Source organism: Camelus ferus, chromosome 15 (genome assembly GCF_009834535.1).
Source record: "Camelus ferus isolate YT-003-E chromosome 15, BCGSAC_Cfer_1.0, whole genome shotgun sequence".
Taxonomy (NCBI): domain Eukaryota; kingdom Metazoa; phylum Chordata; class Mammalia; order Artiodactyla; family Camelidae; genus Camelus; species Camelus ferus.
In genome coordinates, this window is record NC_045710.1 from 50665855 (window position 1) to 50680093 (window position 14239).

Here is a 14239-nt window from a genome sequence, read left to right on the forward strand (position 1 = left end):
AGGTAGCTACGAACAGAAAAGACTATATTAAAAGGACAAGCTTTGCTTCAAGGCCAAACCTGGGAGCTTCTGACCAGCAGCGAAGCCTGGTAATTTACAGGTGAAGAGGGAAAGATCTGGGACCACTCCGAACTCCTATTCCCAAAGGCTACCCCCCAAAAAGGGAACTCGGCTTTCCTCTAGGGAGATGCGGAACTCCTGGGAACTTTGGGAGATGTCTGTTTCAATGCGCAAGAGGGAAACGAAATGTGCCGTTCTGATTTCACTTTCCACTTTTCCGGCCGCAGTCTCGGCGTGAGAAAGTGCAGTGTCTGGGGGAGGAAGCTTTGGCTCCCGGCGGGCGAGACCTGGGGGAGCGGCCCTCGCCGGATAATCCGGCGGCTCCGACTCATGGGCGCTGGAGCGGGGCCGGGAGGGGCCCGGCGGGCTGGGATCCGGGCGGGGGGACGGGCGGGGAGCGCCACGCCCGGGCTCGTGCCCCGTGCCGCCCCCTCCCTGGGCGCCGGGCGTGGCGGCCCCGGCCCCCCGCTCCAGGTGCGCTTCGCCCATGGAGGACTTTCCGGTCTCGTGGGCAGAGGGACAACCAGGAACTCGCGCTCAGTCTCCACCCCGAAGCGGGGCGGGTCCGCCGGGGATAAGACCCGCGGCCCGGCCCCGCGAGCGTGTAGTCTCCGTGGCCGCAGAAAACGAGCGCCGTCCCGTCTCGGCCTGAGTGGTAAGGGGCCCCGGGCCGGGGGTGCTGGGCTCGGGAAGGGGCGCCGCAGCCCGAGAGCGCCTCGCGGGGGTGGCCAGTCAGGCGCCGCGCCCAGGACGGGGTGCTCGCCGCCGGCCTGCGGGCGGGCCCCGGGCGGCACAGGGTGGGGCGGGCCCGGGACTCGCTCCGGGTGGCCAAGGGGGAGGCAAACACCGCCCTTATCCACCCGCACTGTCCGGAAGGACCTCCAGGGCAGTCTCTGCAGCTCAGGGTGTAGACCAGACACCACAATAGTTATTTATTGAGTTCCTTTGCCAAGCACTGTGCTGGGTTTAAGCATTCCAAAGAAAGGATTGAGTAATATTCCCTGGAACTGACTCAGTCCAACTTCTGCTTTTTAAATTCTTTGCTCTTTTTAAGAAACTTACTCCTTTCTCCAAAGTTTCTCTCTTTTTGTAACTAATGCCCCTAGCACAATGCCTGGCATGTGGGAATCTGAATTATTATGAGATCCGTGACTCGAGCCTGCCGGTGACACACCCTCTTTTGTCATAACTTTGATGGGCTGGAGACTTTAGGACCAAAGAGGTGATTGCTTTTCAACAATCTGCCTAATTTAAATGCTCCCCAAGATTGATGCAAGTCTTCTGTGAGCTGCTGGGAGCATATGAGTCCTGAGTAGCCCACAGCTTGCATGAAAAGTGGGCGTCTGCTCTCTCCAGCTGACAGTGGGAGGAATGAGTAGAGTCCCCACCCTGAGCGGCACCCCCCACCCCGCGCAATGACCCATCTTATTGCCCGTAAGTTCTAGATCCCTCCATTTCCACCTCCTCCTTACATTTCAGGTAACTCCATTGATAGCCAAGCCATAGCTCTTTAGTTGCCAGGGAATTCTCAGAAGATGGAGCAGCAGAGGAAGGTGACAGGAATGAGGAAATAGGTAACCATAGCCGCCTACAACCAGATGACTTCCCAGAGCCCATTCTGGCCAAGGTCAGATCCTCTACAGTCAGCTTAGATCAGATTTCTGTTGCTTTGGGTTACACACGTACACGCACACACACAGACGAGCTTGCATATATACACTACTGGATCAAAAGTGTCTGTGAATTTCCCTCCTAGATGTTCTTGCATTTGATTAGGGGTAATTTTTCTCTGAAAGCAATTCAGAGGTAACATTCGCAGTCAAGTCAGAGCACACCAGCCCCTGGCATCTGAAGCCACCAGGTCATCCCCGGACTCATGTCTTGTGGTTCATTTCTTTGCTTTTGTCTAATCTAGCTGCTCCTTTGTTTCCCCAGTCTTGCTAATCTGCTTGGAGACTAAGCCCACACTTCTCTAAGGGAGCTGAGTGGCAGGCATTGGGATGGTAGGCGATGTCCCGGGAGTAACTGAAGCTTCGGAGTAAACAAGACGGGGGTTTTCCCTTGGGTGTCAATCTTATCCAGATAGTTGCGGATAAAAACACGTTCTATACTAAAACAATTACAGATATATTTTTGTAGTGGAATTCAAAGTTTAGCTACCTTTTTCATATAAGAAACTTCCAAAATTTTAGCTTGGACTTTGAGCCGCAATTTGGCCCAAATCTAACCCTTGAGGGTTTGCTTTTGCTGCAATTAGGAATACTCAGGGAAGCAGTTTGATAGATACTGCAGTGTCCTCCCTGGAGGGACTTTGAATAACAGTCATCCTAGGTTACTCATTTAATCTTTATTATTATTATTATTGTTATTATAGCATAGTTGTTTGCAGTGCTGTGTTAGTTTCTGGTGTAGAGCATAGTGATTCAGTAATACATATATTATATATATATATTCTTTTTAATTATAGGTTATTAAAAGCTATTGAACATAGTTCCCTGTGCTATCCAGTAGGACATTGTTATTTAACTCATTTAATCTTTATTTCAACCTGAGGCAGGGTTGTTAATCTTGTTTTTATTGATTTTTAATTTTTATTTATTTATTATTTTTTAAATTGAAGTAATAGTCAGTTTACAATGTGTCAATTTCTGGTGTACAGCACAATGTTTTAGTCATACATGTACATGCATATATTCGTTTTCATATTCTTTTTCATTATAGGTTACTACGAGATATTGAATATAGTTCCCTGCACTGTACAGAAGAAACTTGCTGTTTATCTGTTTTATATATAGTAGTTAATATTTGCAAATTTCGAACTCCCAGTTTAGCTCTTCCCACACCTTCCTCGCCTCATAACCCTAAGTTTGTTTACTATGTCTGTGAGTCTGTTTCTGATTTGTAGATGTGTTACAGATGAGGATCCCAAGGCTCTATGTGGCAGTCCTTGGCCAAGGTCAGACCCCTTGTAAAGAGATTTAAATCCAGCTGCTGGATACTAAAGCCAGTTCCGTTATCCTTCCTGCCCTACTGTGGCTCTTGGGATTTGGATTTGTGGCTTCCTGGCGTATTAACTAAGTCTTTTTTTTTTTTAATTATTTTTTATCCTGGCTGGAGGAAATAACTATGTTTATTTATTTTTAGAGGACGTACTGGGGATTGAACCCAGGACCTCATGCATGCTAAGCAAGTGCTCTACCACTTGGGCTATACCCTCCCCTCAACTAAGTCTTGACCAAATGCTTTTCTTTTCCTTTTCAACTTTCTTCTGGTTGAGCTGACCCATGAACTGTGATTGAAAGAATTAGAGCTGTTTCGACTAGAAAGGCTAAATTACATTAGAGTGGGGTACAGGTTAATGGCCCTGAATTCTTGAGGAGCTTGGCACATGGATAAGGGAATCAACTCCCTCGTTGTGGCGCTGGGCAGAGCTGGGTAGGACTTTTTTGGATGGCAGGTTGTACCTGAATTTAAGAAAGTGGCTTTTGAAGCCCAAGGCTGGGTGGCTTTGGAGGTGGCTAGAGCTCTTACCAGAGATGTGTAGGGCAGAGACGCCACAGCCCCTTTCTGATGGAGCTGCGAAGGGGAGGTTGAACTAAGATGACTTCTAAAACCATAGTTTCCAAACTTCCGGTCCATGCCCCAGGGAGCTTGCACAGCATGCAGATTCTATCCCTAATCCCCAAAATTCTGACCCAGGATGATGGGAACCCAGGAATCTGCCTGTTGTTGGTTTTTGGGGGAAGTAACTTGTTCATGTAAAGTTCTGTTTGAACTGGACTGAGAGTGTTGCTATGGGAACCTGAGCCACCACTTTTGAAGATTGTTTCAAAGGTTCAAGATGTTTGAGGTCACTAAATTGCATACGGCTCCTGGTATGCTAGACATAAAACCCATATTGAATGTTTTATCCACAATCAGGGGCAGGGATAAATTACAGACTATAAGTTACCCTGGGAAAGACCTTCACCTTTTCCCTCTTCAACATCTTTAACCCTTGAAGGCCTGGATATAATACAGCATGAGCAGCCTGACTTGAAACAGAGCAGGAGGCTCCATGCGTGGACTTTTGTTAAGTCATCAGAAAGACCTCCCTGTGGATTCAGTCCTCTAGGGTGAGGCACTCACTTCCCTCCTCCTAAGAGGTAACATTAAATTATTAAATTATTACCAGGAGCCAGCGTAAGGGGCCCCATGGTGAATGGGAACAGATTCTCCTGATTTATGTGGGTTGGCGCCGTCTCCCCTGGAGGGGTCCTTTATAGGAACAGGCCCCATGGTATCATCAGCCCCCAGGATCTACCCTCTCACTTCTTTCCGGGAGCTCGGGAAGGCATTTTCTGGGTCCAGCTTAGCTTTGGCTTCTCTTGTTGCTGCTCTCTGATGCTGTACAAAGACCTGACTCATTGGTTCTCATCCTCGTTAGAGTCACAGACTCCTTTGAGAACCTGACTAAAGCCATGAATCCTCTCTGGAGAAGAATAAACACATATCTGACATTTTCCCATACAGTTTCAAAGGGTTTACAGACACCCTTCTAATCCCAACCATGGAGACCTAGACATTGTGTGTAGAATTGCCCCGAAATTTGGCAATGTTTGTCAAAATAAAAAAAATCCATTTACCTTTATTCCATCAATTTGAATTCTAGGAATTTATCCTAAAGATATATTTGGACATGTGTACAGAGACATGTGTACAAGGATATATATACATTGCAGCATTTTTGTAGCTCTAACAGATTGAAATGACCTAAATATCTATCAGTAAGTGACTGGTTAAGTTATGGGACATCCATACCAAGCAATACAATGCAGCTGTTAAAAAAAAGGTGCAGGTTCCCCAATGTTCCTAGCAGCACTATTTACAATAACCAATACATGGAAACAGCCTAAATGTCCATGGACAGATGACTGGATAAAGAAAATGTGGTATATTTATAAAATGGAATACTATTCAGCCATAACAACGACAACATAATGCCATTTGCAGCAACATGGATGTCCCTGGAGAATGTCATTCTAAGTGAAGTAAGCCAGAAAGAGAAAGAAAAATACCATATGAGATCGCTCATACGTGGAATCTAAAAAAAAAGAAAAGAAAGAAAGGAAGAAAGACAAATGAACATAAATACAAAACAGAAACAGACTCATAGACAGAGAACACAAACTTGTGGTTGCCAGGGAGGAGGAGGGTGGGAAGTGACAGACTGGGAGTTCAAAATCTGTAGATACTGACAGGCATATGTAGAATAGATAAACAAGATTATACTGTATAGCACAGGGAAATATATACAAGATCTTGTGGCAGCTCACAGTGAAAAAGAATATGACAATGAATATATGTATGTTCATGTATAACTGAAAAATTGTGCTCTACACTGGCAATTGACACAACATTGTAAACTGACTATAACTCAATTAAAAAAAGGTGCAGGTTGATAGGAACAGATGTAGAATGATATTGAAGCTATATATATATATATAGATAGATTTTTTTAAAGCAAAATACAGCTTTTCATGACATGCTAACATTTCTGCATATAAGAATGTTGGAGGCTGTTTATATTCTCAGATGTTTGTTAATGCATAAGTACTTCTGAAAGGATGCACATGAAAATTAGACGAGTGGTTGTCCCTGTAGGTGGGGGGTGGTGAAGTTCTTGCAGACTTATCACCATATGCTTTCTTGTACTATCTGAATTTTTTTTTATCATGATCATGTATTGTCAGGTTTTTTAAAGTAGAGAGTTTCAGAGAGCACCTGCCCATTTAACATTATTTGTAGAGAGAGAGAATGAAACAAATTAAGAATGTATAATTATCAAGTTTTCCCACATTAAAGGTAATATATGGTCATATACTTTCTTATTTGGGTAGGAAAAACTAACATGCAACTGTGCTTTCGTGTCCAATGAGATAAAGTAGCAATCACTCATTCTTGTCATGCATTTCATTTGGCTACACCTTAGCTGGTTGCAAAAATAATGTGAGATGCCTTGACTTGCATGGCGGGGAAAGTTCTATATTTAAATGGTTTGAGGATTCGATGTGTCTTTAGCTGCAGAAGCAAAGAGAGGAATTAGATGGGATAAGTCATGGCCTGTAGACAAGGCAGACCTGCTAGGGCAGGGCCCTCTGTCAGAGAAAGTCCTGGCAGCGATATCAGGTCATGGGCACTGAGGGGCCTGGCCTTGGCTTCAGAGCCTGGACCTCCTTCTTTAGCCGGACTGTGGCTCAGTCTGGGAAGTCTCTGTGCCACAGATATTAATAGCTAATGTTCACCAAGTGTTTCCGATGGGCCTGACCCTATGCCAAACACCTGGCATGTTATTTTTTTAAAAATTCATCTATATTAGTATTAGGTGCAGTCTCCATTATACAGATGTGGAAACTGAGACACAAAGGGATTGAGTAGTTTACTTGATGTCACATACTAGCAAGTGATAGAGCCAGGATTTGAACTTGGCTGTCTGATTCTATATCCTGTGTTCTACTACTCTGTTATACTGTATAGTGAGTTAAATACAATAATGAGTTAAATAATGAGTTTCAGGAATCTGCCTGAAAAGGCAGGGCTGGGAGATTAAGCTGGCTATAAAGTTGGACTTTTTCAGAGGCGAAGAGGGAGAGTCTGTGTCCAAACCGCTTGTCTAAGAGGGATTTGATGTTGACCTGGGTCATTCTAAGTGCCCAGGGGGTCCCAGCTGGTAGGTGAGGAGTGGAGAGCAGACAGTGAACCAGGGTGATGTGCTGTGTCATGATGCTGGTGGCCCATTCCCGTGGGAGTAAGACTTGGGGCAGCACCTAAAGGCAGGAGGGGCAGCTCAGCACCTCGGGGAAGGGTCTTCAGGTGGTAAGTAGGATATCAGTGGCCCCCGCCAAATGGAAAAAGCTTCATTCATTTATTATACAACGTGACGGACGCCAGGGATTTAACGATGAAGTACCTCGACCCCATCCTTAGGGAGACAAACAAGCAAATCAAAAATTCAAAACTCACAGGGCTGTGTGGTGTATGATTTGATACCCTGTACACAGGCTGCCATAGAGCTGAGGAGGTGCATAGAGCTGGAAGGGGAACCATCTTGGAGGTGGGATGGGAGAAGCAGGGCTTCTGCACAGGGATGGAGATGAGAAAGCAAGACCCAGCACACTGGAGCGGCCGAGTGTCTGCCAGCACAGGGCTAGTCCCAGAGGGCAGAGCGGGAGGGCCCTCAGAAATTAAGGTCATTCTGTAGGCCCATGCAAGACAGGACCAATTATTGGGGGATAGGTCCTAGGGAATCTAGAGATCCCATAGTACGAGCTGCTGGCCTAGGTTATAAATCCCTGTTTGTTTGGGGGGTTTTTTTGTTTTTTTTTTTTTTTGCATCTGCTCCAGTGCTTAACACAGTTATGTGATAGACACTTTTAAATAAAAAGGAAGCTCTGGGTACCAGGAAGGAAATCAAGGCAGAGAGCCAGGATTGGAGAAACAAGACTTCCTGCTTCCTTGTCCAACACCAGGCCAACTGGTCAAGATTCGGCTTAGACACAGGCTCCATCCCTGACTGACTTAATTGGGTGAGGCGCCTCTGTCTCCCTGCCATCCCCCCGCCACAGGACTGGTCACACTTTCTTGGGCCTGGTGATAGGCCTGTGCCCTCCACTCAGCTCTGAGCTTCTCTGAGGGCAGGACCACGTAACCCCCGTCCTCTGGCCTAGTACACAGTGGGCACTCATCAAAGGAGTGCTGAATGAATGTGTGCAATTTTTCAGGGCCTGGAAATTTTAGTCCCACCTCTGCACCCCACAGACTGACCCATTTTTGAAAATGACTGTTCCAGCCTTTGTCTCCAGTCTCTTCATGTCCTTAAGCTCCAGCCCAACTCCAAATTTAATGCACTTGATGCTGGAAACTTGGGGGCTAGGGTTACCCACTGTGCCACTGAAAATCTGTGTAACTTCCCAGTCTGCCCTCTTATACTTGGTTCCTCTATATTCGTATTCACGGTTCTGCATCCATGGATGCAACCAACTGCCAATTGTGTAGTGATGTAGTATGTATTTAGGGAAAAAAAGAAAGAAACAAAACACATATAAGTGGCCCCAGGAAGTTCAAACCTATGTTGTTCAAGGGTCAACTATTCCTTCCAAATAATTCTTACTCTTCATAATCAGAGCTGAGGCTTCGTTTTTACTGTCTTCTCTGCCTGCAGAACTCTTTCCTCTTGGAATCCTATCTGTCCTTCTAAGCTTTAGTCAAACGAGAGCTCTTGGACTCTCTTCGAGGTTGGGGTGGGATGACTTAGTCTGCAGTCTCTCCCTGCCCAGCAGCCCTGATCACAGGTACCGAGTGCTGCGTTGTCATTGGATCAGTTTTATCCCAGTTTTGTTTCACCTTCCAGCTTACATGCTCCTTGAGAGCAAGACCGGCCGTGTCTCCTCCATCTTTGTGTCTCTCGCAGTGCCTAGTACCTGTCAGGGGCAAAATAAATATTTAAGTGAGGATGATGAGGGTCTGCACACACAGCAAGTGGCAGTTCTGGGAGATGAGCTACTTGAGAATCAGGGCCTGGGGCTGATGTGAGGGGAAGAACCAGGGGTGCATATTGACACTTGATTGAATAATGTCTCTGATCCCCACCCAAGATTTACTGACTCTAGAGTCTAACATCCCCCAAATCCATACTTCTAAACACTCTTTGGGCAATTTTTGTGCACACTGAAGTCTGAGAACTTTTCCCAGATACCATGCTGGGTGCTTTCTGCTCTGTATTGGTTAGGCTCCCTCTGAAGCCATAGCTCCAGACAAGAGCCCTGACATCTTTGGGGGCCAGAAGAAAGGGGGAAGTTGGAAGGCTGATTCATCTTTTTTTTAGCCCGGGGAGCCCTCTCTCCAAGCCTTGAGACAGGCTTATCTTTATTTCTCGTTGGCCAGAAGTGGGTCAGAGGCCACTCATAAACCAGTGTGGCAGTTGGCATGGGCTTGCCTTGGACCAATCATTGTTTTTTCATCGGGGAGTCCCAGCTTCCTGGATACCCAACCCCATCCCTAAACTCCTGAAGATTCTCTTAATGAGGAAGGAGGGTAGAATGGGAGTTGACATTATTGCTAATCCCTGCAGATATCCGACAGGATAGTTACCACTATCTCAGTTTTATGCCAGAATAAACTGGCTCTCATAGGTGGGGTTAAATCTTGGAGCAGGGACTGGATCTCCGCCCTTGTTCTGGATTCCCAGCCTCCTACCTCCAGCGCTGAATGGCTTCCTTTACAGCCCATGCTTCCCACTCACATGTGGGAAGAGACTTGAATTTGGAGTTTCACGGGTCTTGTAAATTAACAGATCAAGCCTACCAGGAGTAGTGCATGTTTGTAGTGGATGGTTTGGAGAACTCTGCTGTTTAAATAACCTTTGGCAAACAAATGTCCTGAGTCTGTCTGTGCATAGCTATTCATGTGCGTAAAGCAGTAAAAGTATTAAGGTATGGCTCCCTCTTCCATTAATATAATTTCTCCTATTTCCCCCTCATTACTTTACTCTTGATGGAAGATCGTAAGTGGGAATCTACACTTAAGAAATGCCCATAGGGCATTTTGGGGACCTTTTTAGGCATCAATAGTTGGAACTTAAAGGGGAAAGAGTGCTCGCTGCAAACACAAGGTTCTGGGTTCAGTCCCTGGCACCTCTAAAAGTAGATAAATAAACCTCATTACCTCCCCCCGTCAAAAAATTAATTAATTAAAATAAATTTTTAAAATAGTTGGAACTTCGAATCATTGCCATAGAGCAGTGGTTCTCAAATCTGAGACTGCATCGGAATCACCTGGTGGGCTTCTTAAAAATTCAGTTGCCCTACCCCCAGAGCTTTAGATTCTATCCGTCTGAGGTGGAGCCTGAGAATTTACACTTTTAGCAAATTCCCAGTTGATGGCAATGCTCTCTTTCAGGGACCTACACTTTCACATTCACTAAGTTGTGTGAACTTCTTTTAGGTTGAATCCTGGTCTGGATTTATCGACAAGATGAATAGTGAGATTTGAGTGATACACATGGCACCTTCTGCCTTTTTCAGGTTCTTTTCTTAAAGCTGCCCTGTGACCTTGCCACCAGGGCCATGCTTTGGGTGGATGGACTCCCTGGGGTTTCTGTGCTTCAGTGAATCAGGGAAGACTTATTCCTTGGAAGTGAGAGGATGGAGTGACATCCACACACCCTCCCTCCAGGCCAAGCATGGTTGTCTGAGCACTAAAGGTGGCTTTAAATACTGGTCTTAAAAATCCTGCTTTCACCTTAAGAAGGAAGACTTTCTAATACATGCTCAGAGAACCTTGAGAACATTATGCTAAGTGAAATAATCCAGACACAAAAGGACAAAGATGATACGATTCCACGTATATGAGATACCTAGAGCAGTCAAATTCCAATTCATAGAGACAGGAAGTAGAATGATGGTTAGCAGGGGCTGAGGGGAGGGGAAATGGCAAATTACAATTGAATGGGTCAGGGTTTCTGTTTGGGATGATGGAAAAGTTCTGGAATGGATAGTGGTGATGGTTGCATGACATTATGAATGGAATTAATGCCACTGAATTGGACACTTAAAAACCGTTAAAATGGTAAGCTTTGTTATGTATATTTTACCACAATTTTTTAAAAATCCTGCTTCTGTTACAGTTCTGTCTCCCAGTGGTGTGCTGGAGTGTTCTTTTATCAGCTCATCGGAGCTGGTTGTTAAATTTTCAGGGGGTTTGCAAACTGATTATTAAATACAGCCATTATTTCAAATTAAATTAAATGAACTTAGAAGTAAATAAATTATATTAAATTAGAAATATTTATAAATAAGTTATATTAAAAGAGCCCATCACTTTCTAATTATTTTACTACCTTTTACGTATGCCCTTGGAGTTACTTATGTCTCTTACGCCTGTGTGGTGGAAATACTGCATAATGGTGTACTCCCGTCTACCTATTCCCAGCTCTAAGTTCATTGACACCACATAAGTAACTTGAAATTGGTCATATTGGAAATATTTACACCAAAGAAATGGCTACAAATCAAAATCTTCTTTCCTTGGAGAGCCGCCTATTAAGTTCATCCACACACCCCTGGTCTTTTCATGTCTTATTGCAGGGGCAGGTTGGAGTAAGTTTGTAGGAATAAAGCACCCAACACTTGGGATCTTCCAGCCATACTCTCTTGAATTGAATTCGAGCCCTTTCCACATAGCCATGTCATTGGGTGTTTTCTCCATGCCTAAAAAAGAAGAGGTTGTGGCTTAGCGGGTGGGGAACAAGATGAGTCATATAGGAAGTGAGTTACTTTAGCTTCCTGGGCAAGAGTTTCTCAACTGGAACATGAAAGGGGTGGGAGAAAAACTAGTAGAAATAAAGTGATTAGCAATGGGGAAAAAATACTTTTTAGAAGGCCTTTATTATAGACGTTTTCCAGCATATACCCAGAGTGGGAAAATAGGAAAACGAACTCCCATGTGCATCACCTAGTTCAACAATTACCAACATTTCAGCAAAAAAAGAGACTTTTCTCACTATTAAAGTAATAAGAGGGAGGAGTACAAAGGAAAAGATGGACAGGTATGATTTAAAATTTTTCTCTCAAATTTGACAACACTAAAAGGAGAATATTAAATCGGAAAAATACATAATAACAAATTGGCAATATAAAATATCACATTTTATAATATGTGCATAATTTCTAGGAATATGTTAGTAAAGCACCAAGATCCCCAATATGGGCAAAAAATGAACACAGATAATTCACAAAGAAGGGGACAAGTAGAAAAAGAGAAGAGAAAGAGTCAGTGTTCCTACTACTTATTCAAAAAAACAAATTAAGCCAATAATAAGGTTCAATATCACATCTAAATATTAAATTATAAATAAAGTCAAGCAAGCAAACAAGCTTATGGCTGGCTGGGATTTGGACAGCTTTGTAAATTTAGAGGCCAACTGGAAATACTCATAATTATCAGATATCATAATGAATAGGTCAAAAGAAGAATAAAGTATCTACACAGCTAATTATAAAATTTGTAGTCATAGCATCAGAAACCCAGAACAACCAATAGTAGAGACAAGGGATGAATTATAACATATCAATATGATGGAAGAATATAAATTTAGTAAAATGATAAATATGGCGATTTTGTAGAATATGAAAAATTAAAAGGAGAGAGTAAAACACGAAATGATATGCATACTGTGATTACAGCTGTGCTAAAAGATTGTAGGTGGTACGTGGATGGTAAGTTTACATTGTTTTAAAATGTCCTGTTCAGTGCTGAAGTTGATTTAATAATTTGAAATGAAAGGGGGAACAAACAATCGCTAAAGGTCTTACAGTCTCTAAAATTCTGTGGAGGTTGTTCTTTCCCATTTGTAGGAAAGATCCATGATTTTCAGCATTGCAACGGAAAATTTGACCTCTACCCACATTCCTGCTGGGTTTGGGAAACAAGTTTATCAGATCATACAGGTATTTAAATAATAATAGTGGAATGGAAAGAGAGGTTAATGGTGACAATAAAATTAGCGTTAACTATCCAGGGTCCACACTGCATTGTTAAAACTACAAAATCCTGGTGTTGCTAAGATGGAAATAAGACCAAATAATAAATTTTCTGCCATGTACATTTATTATCTTTAATATAACGAATAAAGCTTATTTTTTAAAAGCTAGCCAGCATTTTCCATTATGTCTTTTCTGTGATCCCTTGAGATGTTAATTTTTTATGATCTCCTCAGATATTCTCCATTTCAGTCTTCATCTTTCTCCATTTTAGAAGGAGTCCTGTGGGAGGATTCTATTTTTGTGTGGAAAAAAATTAGTTGAAACCAAACAGTATTGAAAAGTACGTTGTTTAGGTATAATTCAGTAAGCCCTCTTAAACATGTGTGTTTTAAAAATCAAATCTCTTGCCATTTGAGAGGGAGGAAAGAAGGATCATTGAAAATTAATCTTGGCCTTGATGTGCTGAGTATGGAATATTTAAGCCAAAATCTTTAGTCTCAAAGATTTATTGATGTTACTATGCTAAGCATTTCCTCCTCTTATTTAAAATGCGATTATTCTGCCAATTATTGAAGATGCACAATTGTTCCCTGGATGTTTCTTCTGAATAATTAAGTGGGTTATTTTCAGAGACAGGTTTTGCCTTTAAATATTCTGAGACTTTTGTTCTTTTGTCATAAGTCCATAATGTGTTTTTCTTTCTTTTTTTTAATAAATGGGGAAATTAAGACACTAATAAGATAAATAAGCAATTTTTTGGTGAGATTTAAAAGAGATAATCTGAGCTAATCATTCACGTAAAGTGTTTCGAACAGTGTCTGACACATAAGTGCTCAACAATACCTATAAAAATTATTAAACAGGATGAGATATGTGTAGAGCAGTGCTATGTAACAGAAATATAAATTGAGCCACAGATGTAAATTTGAATTATGTAGTAGTCACAGTTTAAAACGTAAAAAGAGACAGGTGAAATTAATTTTAATAATGTTGATGATCTCACCCAGCAGATCCAAAGTATCATTTCAACATGTAATCAATATAAGAAATTATTGAGACATTTTACAGTATTCTTTTCATACTAAGTCTTAACAAACTGGTGTGTATTTTAAACTGTCTAATGAAGTTTCACTAGAAATACTTGATCTGTGTTTAGATTTAATAAAATTTAGTGTTCATGTAGATTCACATACCCAAATTATTTCCAACATACTTAAAAAAGTTTTCCAGTATCTAAATTGAGAACCAAAAGATAATTTGACTTTAATATTTGCAACCACATTGAAAACACTGGTTCCTGTTTCTAGAAGAATTGATTTGACTTTAAAATGAAAAGCATCCCACTTTTGAAAGAGCATCTGTCCATGTTACTTCACTAATTCTTACGCCAGTTGAGTCTCTTTTTCCTCACTGTTCCATTCATAATGCTTCTGCCTCCCCACTCAATTTCACATCGGTAAGCTGCCTTCATTTAAAATTTGCAAGTGTGTCCATAGTTATCTTTTCACACTAGAAAATAATGTTATAATTTAAATGATTATTTAAATTGAATTACAAATTACAGTCTATGTAGATATCACTGTAATTCATGCCGTCTGTAAAACATATTTAAATAGACACGTTAAAAATATTTCCTCAGTGCACAGATAATATCAGTC

The 14239-nt window shown here is 42.3% G+C and overlaps 1 protein-coding gene across 2 annotated transcripts in view; it reads left to right on the forward strand.

The window, feature by feature from the left end:
* Positions 1-473: 473 nt before the first annotated feature.
* Positions 474-14239, forward strand: part of ANXA4 (annexin A4) — a 63625-nt gene continuing 49859 nt past the window's right edge. Inside the window, exon 1 of one of the 2 annotated variants that reach the window (XM_032497738.1) lies at positions 474-715. The gene's annotated coding sequence lies outside the window, so the exon portion shown is untranslated. The remainder of the gene's footprint in view (positions 716-14239) is intronic. The other variant, XM_032497739.1, reaches the window with a different exon arrangement.